Genomic DNA, 11,308 nt, shown 5'->3' with positions numbered 1-11,308 from the left:
TTCAGGGTTTACAGCTGACGGTAGTTTGTTTCACATGATTTGCTGATGGGGGAAGAGGCTGTAATCCAGGAAACTGCTCTGGCAAATCACCCTGGGCCAGCAGAGTATTCTGGAACATTCTTTTTATGTTTTCCCTTAGAAATCATTTGGAAAGGGAAGTGTCGAGATTTAAACAAGGCTAGAGAGGAAGACTTCGTGTTTGAGAGAATAATAGAGCCAAACGCTGAGGCTGCCACACCTCAGGTCCATTTTCCCGGTGTACAGGCAGAGCGGCTACAGGATTGGGGGGAACACTTAGGGCTTTCACAGGAACCCCCGCGGAGTACCATCACAACTCATGATAGAACTTCGCATTCACTCAAGATTCAAACGATAAGGCCAGCTTCATAGATGACAATATGCTAGCTTTCTGGCACCGGATAAATAACAGAGACACATTCCCACAAAGCACCAGCCCTTGGAGAGAGCACACTTGTCTCATCTCTGATCACTTGACTTTCTTTTCTTTTCTCCTTTTTTTTTTTTTTTTTTTTTTTTTGAGATTGGAGGCTTGCTTTGTTGCCCAGGCTGGAGTGCAGTGGTATAATCTCAGTTCACTGCAACCTCCGCCTCCCGGGTTCAAGCGATTTTCCTGCCTCAGCCTCCCGAGTAGCTGGGATTACAGGCACCCACCACCACACTCGACTAATTTTTGTATTTTTAGTAGAGATGGGGTCTTGAACTCCTCACTTCAAGTGATCTGCCCACCTTGGCCTCCCAAAGTGCTGGGATTACAGGCATGAGCCACCGCACCCAGCCTCACATGACTTTCTTCTTTTCCTCCTAATCAGACCTCTGGACCAACAGTTGACAAATTTCATAAATGATGATAGAGACAGCCTATGGAAGGATGATATTCTAGGGTACCAGGCTGGGAACACCAACTTCCTCCAACACAGGGACCCTGGATTTTAGATGTTTGACGTGGTGATCTCTGGATGGGGCTGAGGAAATACTAAAGAGCTACAAATACTCAGAAAGAACAGGAAGGGCTGAGCTCCCACTGGCCACGTGACATAGTGCCAGCTTTCTTCAGGGTCCTACCCCACCCCTGCCAAGTTCCCAGTGAACCACAGCATCATAGAATCAATTACATCCTCGTGACTGTTAATATGGCACTGTGAGGTTCACACAGGCTCTCAACCAAGCCTTCCACCACCCCAGCAAGGAAAATTCAGAAGGCTTTACTGAGACTGGGAAACTGAGGCCCAGAAAGAGGCCCCAAGACACACAGCTAGTCAAGGGGAAAACAGGCTAGCAGTCAACAGCTTGGTCTTACGGTCAGAAGAATCCGCATTGAAATCCTTACTGGCTCCCCTCAGCTTGTTACCTTACTGTCTGAGCTTGTTTCCTCCTCTGCAATACGGCATACGCTTCTGGAACAAGGCTCCAGGGCCACCCTGCCAGGGATCCTAGGTCAACCACTTACCAGCTGAGTGATCATGAGCCAGTTACTCAACCACTCTGTGCCCTGGTTTACTCATCTATAAAATGAGGATAATATTTGTACCCACCACACACACAACACGTGTTACTCTCACAGACATATGTTAAAAACAAAGAAGTCGGACCCAAAAAGGCACACCCTGCATGATTCATTTATCTGATGTTCAAAAACAGGCCAACTGTTTAGTGGGAATGGGGCTTCCTTTTGGGGCGATGAAAATGTTTTGGAGACAGACAGAGGTGGTGGTTGCACAATATTGTGACTGTGTTCAATGTCACTGGATTATTTTCTTTAAAATGGTTAATTTTGTAAATAATGTGAATTTCACCTTAATTTTTAAAATAATTAATTAAGTTATTAATTTTGAAAGTGAGCCAAACTCATCGATGATGTTGGAAGTCAAAATAGTGGTTACCTTCTTGAGGGGAGGGTGGTGGTAATGACCGAGAATGCCCATGAGGAAGGCTTGGGGAAACGTTCCATAGCTTAATCCAGGTGGTGGGGGCATGGGGACACATAGGTAAAAATCGATTAAGCTCTGTGCTTAAGATTTTTGCTCTTACAGGGCTATTGTGAAATTAAGTGAGGTAATCCATGTCTAGCTCTTTAAACAACCCTGGCACATAATAAATGCTCAATAATTAGTAACTCTGGCCAGGTGCAGTGGCTCACACCTGTAATCCCAGCACTTTGGGAGGCCAAGGTGGGTGGATCACCTGAGGTCAGGAGTTCAAGACCAGCCTGGCCAACATGGCGAAATCTGTCTCTACTAAAAATACAAAAATTAGCCGGATGTGGTGGCACATGCCTGTAGTTCCAGCTACTCAGGAGGCTGAGGCAAGAGAATCACTTGAACCTGGGAGGCAGAGGTTGCAGTGAACCGAGAAAGTACCACTGCACTCCAACCTGGGTGACAGAGCAAGACTCTGCCTCAAAAAAAATAATAATAAATTGATAAAATTAGTAACTCTTATTAGTGCCATCATTTATCGTATGCTGTTTGGAAGGTTGGATAAGACGACGCACATAAGGCACTTAGGCAGGAGTTTTGTATATGCCCCAATAGAGGCAATTTTCATTAATATTAAATCAAACCCAAACCTCTGGCTCAAGATTCAGAGTGCTTTGCAAAGTGCTGTCCTGCCCACTCCTAGGGATTGGTTTGACATGTGCTATGTGGAAGAGAGCCAAGGATTTAAGGATTAGGGCTTGGTACACCACAGCACAGCCTCTGGATAAGCTGGCTTCCCTCCCTCAGGCGAGTCTGGGTACAAAGAAACCAGTTGCCATTACACAGGCAGACTTTGGAGGAGAACAGTCACCTCACATTCACCCAAAGGTCGATGGTATCTGAGAAAAGAGTGGGCCAAGTTAAATCCTGCTTTTATTGTCCCCCGACAGGTAGGGACTACCCTGCTCGTTAATCTGCTCATTTGATTGGCATCCTTTCCTGCCCAATTCCATTTGATTGGCAAGCTTCATGCAGATCCAAAATAATCACCTTCCCTCCATTGGACCACACAATCCCAGGTACATATCTGCCTCTCCAACACCTGTGACGTGGGGCCATGCTCATACATCAAGTATCTCTCCTTCCAAATCCCAGACAAGAGTCCTGTTTCAGTCAACTTTTCAGTTCAAGGGTGGCTCCTGGAACACAGCAGGGACTAAATGTGTAAGGCAGAAAGGGACAGATCTCCCTAGTTGGGTAGATCCTTGAGAACAGAATCAGTTCCCTCCCTTCTGATTCTAAAAAGATTTGTTTGGAAAGAAAACACAGAAACAGATAGGGTCTGATCCAGAGTGGGCTGAATATGCAACTGCTTCCTGGTTCCTTCTGAGTCAGTTCAATTCCGTTGAGAAAGAGCTACCAACATCCAGAAATTGCAGTATTGTTGCTTTGTGGGCGGGGAGGGGGGGAGGGGAGGGAATGAAGGATGGAAAACATTTGGGAGTTGGGGTAAGTGGGGGATTTGTGTAATTTTGTTTCATTTTGTTTTCTATTTGGGGATTAAGTCCTCTTATCCCTTATCAGCATGGCAATTTCGCAAGCATATAACGTCAACCACAACCCATTTTCATCTAAACTAATAAGTTGCATTTAGATCTGAAAAATAGGGCAGTTCTTGACCTCTGGGGACATCCCCCCCAAAAACCTATGACCTCCAGTCTAAACATGAGAAAGACATCAGACAAATCCCAGTTGAGACACATTGTACAGAATATTTCAGCAAAGCACTCCTCCAAATTGCCAAGGTCACTAAAGACAAGAAAGTCTGAGAAACTGTCACAGTCCAGGGGACCCTAAGGGACACGGTGACTAAATGTAATGTGGGATTGTAGATGGAATCCTGGAACAGAAAGAGGACCTCAGATAAAAACTAAGAAAATCTAAATAAACTATGCACTTTACTTAATAATAACGCACCAGTATAGGTTCATCAATTGTAACAAGTGTGCCATCCTGAAGTAAGATGTTAATAATGGGAGAAACTAGCCACAGAGTATATGGGAACCCTCTGTGCTGTCTTTGAAATTTTTGTAAATGAAAATCTGTCCTAAAAAATCAGATTTTGATGTTTTTTCTTCTAAGTGAAGTACTGCAGAGCGTTCTCCAAAATGTTAGTAACAGGCTGGGTGGACTGGCTCAGGCCTGTAATCCCAGCACTTTGGGAGGCTGAGGCAGGAGGAACTTTCGAGACCAGCCTGGGCAAGATAGTGAGACCCCATTTCAAAAAAGAAAAGAAAAAGAAAGAAAGAAAAAATTAATTAGCAGACCGTGGTGGCATATGCCTGTAGTCCCAGCTACTCGGGAGGCTGAGACGGGAAGATCGCTAGGGCCCAGGTCATTGAGGCTTCAGTGAGCTGTGATCATGCCACTGCACTCCAGCCTAGGCAACAGAGCCAGACCCTGTCTCAAAAAGCAAACAAACAAGATATTGAAAACCCTTCCCCCTTGCCCCCTCAAAAATGTACCCAGTCATCAAGAGTTAAACACATCAAAGATTTCACCTCTCTTGTGTTTCTTCCCCCACAGTGTCAGGCCCTATTTGAAGTCCCAAACTATAGGGGCCCGGGTGGGAAAATGATCTATGCCTGAGCTGCCCTGCATTTCATCATTTCAAGAATAAAAACCGACCAGGCATGGTGGCTCACGCCTGTAATCCCAACACTTTGGGAGGCCCAGGCGGGAGGATCACCTGAAGTCAGGGGTTCGAGACAAGCCTGGCCAACATGGCAAAACCCTGTCTCCACTAAAAAATACAAAAATTACCCAGGTGTGGTGGCATGCTCCTATAATCCCAGTTACTTGGAAGGCTGAGACAGGAGAATCACTTGAATCCAGGAGGTGGAGGTTGCAATGGGCCAAGATCACGCCACTGCACTCCAACCTAAGCAACAGAGCAAGACTCCACCTCAAACAAAAGAAACAAAAAAAGAATAGAAATCCCAGGTGGCAGGCACCTGTAGTCCCAGCTACTCAGGAGGCTCTGTCAGGAGGATCACTTGAGTCCAGGAGTTTGAGTCCAGCCTGGGCAGCACAGAGAGCTCCATCTCTAAAAAGAAAATAAAAAACAAATTATTTTAAAAAACCAAATTTTTAAAAATAAATAGAAATGACTCCAATATTTCCAGCTACAAACTAACAACGTGTTTATTCCAGATGTCCAAACCTCACAATCTATTTGTGTTATAAAAAAAAATATGTGTGTGTGTGTGTGTATATATATATATATAGAGAGAGAGAGAGAGAGTGATTTTATTGCAGGCCAAGCACTGTGCTAGGCACTAGAGAAACATTGACGAGAAAGAAAAACACAGCCGCTTCCCTCCTGAGGCTTAGCATTCCTTTCTAGGATGCATGATACACAGCTGAACCAGTAAAGGGCTGTGGGGTAACAGTGACCAGGAGAACCTCTGCTCAGAGTCCATGCCAGGAACAGCACTGGGCGGTCGGGAGCCCTCCGAATCCTCTGTCTGCATCTCTCTTCAGACCAGAGAGATGATGAACTGCGGTTGGATACAGCCTATGGCATTCTGGTTAGAGATTTTTCCAGCCCAAGTATTTACGGTCTGGATGTACCACAGTTGGTTTATGCATTCACCAGTTGATGGACATTTGGGTGGTTTACAGTTGAGACTGGAGAAATAGACAGCAACAGCAAAGGTACTGTGCTAAGGGAAAATGATAGGAAGACACAGGAAGATGTTCAGCAAGAGGATCCCTTGTAGTTTGTGCACTGGAGTCTGACAGTGACCTACTGAGGTCTGAAACTTCTTTGTAATGCCCGCCAGACACCCAGGTACAGAGTTTAATAGGAAGTAGAAGAAGATCCATGCTGAATATGTGGAAACTGATATGTAATGGTTGAAGCCATGGTGTTGATGAGATCACCCAAGCAAAGCACGCAGAGGGTGGAGTTATCTGAGTGCTGATCTTTCTCCCCCATGAGCCTGGGAGAACCAGCTAAGTGCAGTAGTTAAGAGCATGTACTCCAGAGTCAGACTTCTGGGCTTCAAATGCCAGCTGTGTGATGTGGGAGTTGGCATATGGTCTCAATTTCCGCATCTGTAAAATGGAGGATAAAAATACACCTACCTCATTGGTTTGATATAAGGGTTATATGGGTTCATTCATGCATAGCTCTTAGCACACTATCAGGCACTTGCACACAGAAAGTGCTACATAAGTGTTAGCTATTATTAATACCATTTTTCTTTTAAAAATCTAGGGTGTAGGTATCACCAAGACTTAAATTTGAATACCAACCCATGCATGAGAAGCTGAAGGACACTGAAATTTAACATCTCTGAGCTGAAAGTTCCTTACCTGAAAAATTCCTTTCTCATTCATTGGAAGGAGTAATTGAGTAGAAGATGAAAAGTAGAAACCAGCTGGGTGTGGTGGCTCATACCTATAATTCCAGCACTTTGGGAGGACAAGGCAGGTGGATCACCTGAGGTCAGGATTTCGAGACCAGCTGGCTAACATCATGAAACCCTGTCTCTACTAAAAATACAAAAATTAGCCACTTGTGTTGGCAGGCACCTGTAATCCCAGCTACATGGGAGGCTGTGGCAGGAGGATTGCTTGAACCCAGGAGGTGGAGGTTGCAGTGAGCCAAGATCACGCCACTGCACTCCAGCCTGGGTGACAGAGCAAGACTCCATCTCAAAAAAAAAGATGAAAGAAAAGTAGAAACCATCAGAGACCTCTCCTGTGAGGTTAATCTCTGTTTGCTCCTCCCCTCTTCTGTGTTCCCACAGAACACCATACATTCCTTCTCCAGCTCTTTCCTCACTGCTATGGTGCACTGCTTACTGGTGTATTAGTCAGGATGGGCTTGGTTATGCCGCAGTAACAAACAGCCCCCAATTCCCAGTGGCTTACGTTGACAAAGGTTTCTTTCTCACTCACCCTACATGTCCACCGCAGGTTGACTGCTGCTCTGTTCATCCATCATTGTCACTCTGGAACCCAATTGAACAGTGCAGCCTGTTTCTGAGGGCATTGCTGGCTATCATGAGAGACAGAAAAGAAATGTGTTAAACCAGGTGCTGGCCTTAAGGCTTCTGCCCAGAAGTAACACACATTTATTCTCCTCACATTTCATTGTTCAAAGTAAGTTAAATGACTATACCTTGTTGAACATGGCCATGATCTGCCATCCTTTTAGAGGGAGGAGCAGTGAACATTGGTGGATAGTAATATTACATCACAACTGGGCTGCATCTGCCACTAAACAGAGCCTCTGGAAGGCAAGGTCTGAGCACTAGTCAGAGGCACACCCCATGCCTGGCACGATGCCCCCAAGGTTTGGTGAATTAAGCAAGGTTGAGGGTTCTTTAATTTGGCCTGGAGCATCTAGGTTTACTCTGCCCAAGGTGGAAAGCTCTCCTCTGGTCACCTCTGCCATAGAAAGGGGAGTGAACCCATCATCACCAGGAGGCAAGCCGTCTCCATGCCAGGTCACCAGAAGAAAGTGTGTCTGCTGGCAGGAGGAAACTCCCAAAGGTGCCAGCTGCTGCCCAGGGGACCAAGCCTCCCGTGTATGTGGGCATAATAACAGTAATTCACCAAGTGCTTTACAAGTGTTGTTTCATCTGACCTTCAAAACATTCCTGTGGACCTCAGGAGGCACATAGCTCATGACATCCCCAGCAGGAAGATAAGGCCATCAAGACAGTGAAGTACGAGCCTGAGCAACATGATGAAACCCCCATCTCCACAAAAAAAATACAAAAATTAGCCAGGTGCGGTGGTGTGCACCTGTAGTCCCTGCTCCTCAGGAGACTAAGGTGGGAGAATCCCTTGGACCTTGAGGCTGCAGTGAGCCATGGTCATGCCACTGCACTCCAGCCTAGGCAATAGAGTGAGACCCTGTCTCAAAAAAAAAAAAAAAAAAAGGACAGTGAAGTAGAAATAGGAACCCTGGGCATTACTGGTGGGAATTTAAATGGTGCAGCCACTGTGGAAATCAGTAACGTCACCTTTTCAGAAAAGTGAACATAAAATGACTATATGATCGGGTGTATATGTAAAAGAAGTGAAAGCAGAGACTCAAACAGATATTTGTACATCCATGTTCATAGCAGTATTCTTTACAACAGCCAAAATGTGGAAGCAGCTCAAGTGCCCAGGGATGGGTAATATGGTGGTATATCCATACCATGGAATATTATTCAGTCTTAAAAAGGAAGGAGATTCTGACACATGCTACAACATGCATGAACCTTGAGAACATGATGCTAAGTGAAATAAGCCAATCACAAAAAGACAGATACTGTATGATTCAGTTATACGTGGTTTCTAGAGTAGTCAAATTAATGGAGACAGAAAGTAAAATGGTAGTTGTCCAGGGAAAGAGGGAGGGGAAATGAGAGGTTTATGTTTAATAGGTATAGAATTTCCATTTGGGAAGATGAGAAAAATTCTGGAGATGGATGGTAGTGATGATTGCACAATAATGGGAATGTATCTAACATCACTGACTTGTACATTTAGAAATGGTTAAGATGGGGCTGGGCATGGTGGCTCATGCCTGTAATCCCAGCATTTTGGGAGGCCAAGATGGGCATATCACCTGAGGTCAGGAGTTCAAGGCCAGCCTGGCCAACATGGTGAAACCCCATCTCTACTAAAAATACAAAAATTAGCCTGGCACAGTGGCAGTCACCTGCAATGCCAGTTACTCAGGAGAGTGAAGCAAGAGAATCGCTTGAACCCTGGAGGCAGAGGTTGCAGTGAGATCATGCCACTGCACTCCAGCCTGGACAACAGAGTGAGACTCCATCAGAAAAATAAATAAATAAATAAATAAAAGGTTAAGATGGTAAATTTTATGTTATGCATATTTTTTAACCACAATTTTTTTAAAAGGACCAAGGAAAGTGACTTGCCCAAGGGCATACAGCTGGGAAGAGAAAGAGCCATAACTTGAGAATCTGCGTGCAGTGTTCTTTCTCTAACACCGCGTGGCTTCTCACCATGACTGCCTCCATCTCTGTATTAACTTCACCCATAGTCACCTCACCATCTGAGTGTGGAATATCTCCCTTCCCCAGCCCTAATCCTGCTCACTGGGTAGAATATAGTGTTCTTTGTCACTGAATCACTCATTCATTCATTCAACACACATGATTGGAACACCTATTATGTGTCAGACACCCCTTCTACTCTAGGTGTCAGCCACAGAGTCCAGTCCCTGCTCTCCAAGGCTCTCGGGCTAGCAGCGATTTCAGTGTGCAAAGCATTGGGAAATAAAGATGAGCAGGAATCTTCAGGCACACAGAGGAGAGCCTTAACTCTGCCTGGGGATATCAGGGAAGGCTTCAAGGTGGAGAGAACATTTGATCAGAGCCTTGGAACACAAGTAAGAGTTTTCCAGGAGTAAAAGGAGAATATATTCCATGTAGAGGGAACAGGGTGTACAAAGGCATGGAGAGAACAACAAAAAGATGGTCAAAGAATCCCAAGTTATCAGAGTTAGGCCCAGTATTTGGGAAGCTGGGAAGTTTGCAGAGACCACATCATGAGGAACACAGTATGCCAAGCTAAAGAGTGTAACTTTCTTCTTATGGATAACAGGGTGTCCTTATCAGGTTTAGCAAGAGAGCGGCATGATCGGATTTACATTTTAAAAGGGTAGAGAATAGCTCACAGGGAGAAGTTCAATTACAAGAATATTGACAAAGCCTGAGTCAGGGAAAGGCAAGGGGGATGCAGATGAAAAGCAGAAACCATTCAGAGACCTCTCCAATGAGGTTAATCTCTGTTCTCTCCTCCCCTCCTTTGTGTTCCCACAGAACAATATACATTCCTTTTCCAGCTCTTTCCTCACTGCTGATGCACTGCTTACTGGTATGCTCGTCAGAATGGACTAGGTTATGTTGCAGTAACAAACAGCCCCCAATTCCCAGTGGCTTGCAATGACAAAGGTTTCATTGAACAGATCAGTGGTTTCCAACATGCCACTGGAATATCAGCACCTTAGGACAGGGATTTTGCCACTTTTATTCACTGCTATATGCTCATTACCTGGCACATAGTGGGGTCTCATAAATACTTGTTGAGGGACCAATAAATATTTGTTGAATGGTCAACATCAGAGGTAAAACTAGCAGAAACAGGACTTAATGAACATTGTGTCTGAGAAATAATGGAAAAAGAAGAGTCTAAAATTACTCCCAGGTTTTTGTGTTGACCAACTAACTGGGCTAATGGCTATGTCTCATCAAGCTAAGACAGCTGGTAACCCGAGAAGCTTTCAGTTTGATGATGATGCTTTCAGCTTTGGGCTCTTTGAGTCTGAGCTGAGACAGTTGTCATCCAGGTGGAGCTGATACTCACCCAGGTAGTATTGGATTTACAGGCCTGGAGTTGGGGAATAAGATCTGGGCTGAAGATAGACATCTGAGAGTCCGGAGTGGTGTTTGAAGCTATCAAAAGCAGGCAGTGCTCCAGGGACATGAGTCCTCTCCTCTGGAAACAGCGGGCCTTAACTTTTTGGCCAAATTTCCTTTTCTCTCGCTCTCTCTTTTTTTTTTTTTTTTTTGGTTTTAATTTAATTTAATTTAATTTAATTTAATTTTGAGATGGAGTCTTGGCTCTGTCACCCAGCTGGAGTGCAGTGGCACGATCTCAGCTCACCGCAACCCCCGCCTCCCAGGTTCAAGCGATTCTCCTGCCTCAGCCTCCCGAGCAGCTGGGACTACAGACGTGTGCAACCACGCCTGGCTAATTTTTTGTATTTTTTTTTTTTTTTTAGTAGAGACGGGGTTTCACAGTGTTAGCCGGGATGGTGTCTATCTCTTGACCTCATGATCTGCCCACCTCAGCCTCCCAAAGTGCTGGGATTACAGGCGTGAGCCAACGTGCCCAGCCCCAAATTTCCTTTTCAACCTTTGGAAGCAATAGCATACCTGCTATCATCCTTTCCCAGAAGAATCCCAGAGAAGACCCCACACGCATGGGGTCCTTGCAGATTCGGCCTCCCAGCCTCTGGCCGTGCTCGTCCCTCTTCTACACAGGCCTCTTGATCGGCTTCCTCCTTCCATCTGCCCTGACCCCCACGCACGGCCCAGCTCTGTCCTCTGCCCTGGAGCTGCCTTCAGCCGGGCTCAGACCAAAGAGTTCTGGTTCAGGAATCCAGCGCCATTTGACACTCCACACCGCAGCCTTTAATGCGGTCCTGGCCTTCTTTGTGATTTGAGCACGTGTCACGGCTCATGTAGCACTGACAGTGCCCGCTGCATGCAAGGCCAGAGCCTGGGGCTGAGCCAGTCTTCTCTCCCACTGCTAGCCCTGGTGCAGGCTGCCAC

The 11,308-nt window shown here is 45.6% G+C and overlaps 1 long non-coding RNA gene across 1 annotated transcript; it reads right to left on the bottom strand.

The window, feature by feature from the left end:
• Positions 1-3,561: 3,561 nt before the first annotated feature.
• Positions 3,562-11,087, bottom strand: LOC135964563 (uncharacterized). Its single transcript, XR_010577050.2, has 3 exons — positions 10,910-11,087; positions 6,906-7,005; positions 3,562-5,043 (listed from the first exon to the last, which is right to left on the bottom strand). It is a non-coding gene; the product is annotated as an uncharacterized lncRNA (long non-coding RNA).
• Between the last annotated feature and the right edge of the window lie 221 nt (positions 11,088-11,308).

The sequence above is a fragment of the Macaca fascicularis genome, chromosome 8 (assembly GCF_037993035.2).
Source record: "Macaca fascicularis isolate 582-1 chromosome 8, T2T-MFA8v1.1".
NCBI lineage: Eukaryota > Metazoa > Chordata > Mammalia > Primates > Cercopithecidae > Macaca > Macaca fascicularis.
This window is presented reverse-complemented; position numbering and strand designations above follow the sequence as displayed.